The sequence below is a fragment of the Mytilus californianus genome, unplaced genomic scaffold (assembly GCF_021869535.1).
Source record: "Mytilus californianus isolate M0D057914Y unplaced genomic scaffold, xbMytCali1.0.p SCAF_3, whole genome shotgun sequence".
Classification (NCBI taxonomy): domain Eukaryota; kingdom Metazoa; phylum Mollusca; class Bivalvia; order Mytilida; family Mytilidae; genus Mytilus; species Mytilus californianus.
Window position 1 is genome coordinate 101,693,739 of NW_026262679.1, and position 258 is coordinate 101,693,996.

Below are 258 nucleotides of genomic sequence, written 5' to 3' on the forward strand. Positions count from 1 at the left end.
ATGTAAATAAAAAAGCCCAAGTTATGGAACAAATAAGACTAAAACTATTAAAGATGTGCAACCAACATCACATTTTTCAAATAAAAAAAAAATAAGATATGGAATAAGACAACCGCCGATGGGGTTCCTGATTTTGAGCAGGCACATGGACATGTGGCAGGGTTAAAATAGTCTCTTGAGATATTTAAAATCCTCGCTTTTATATAAATATATCGATCAATGGACTCACACAAGGTACATAAAAGAACTCAATAAAAA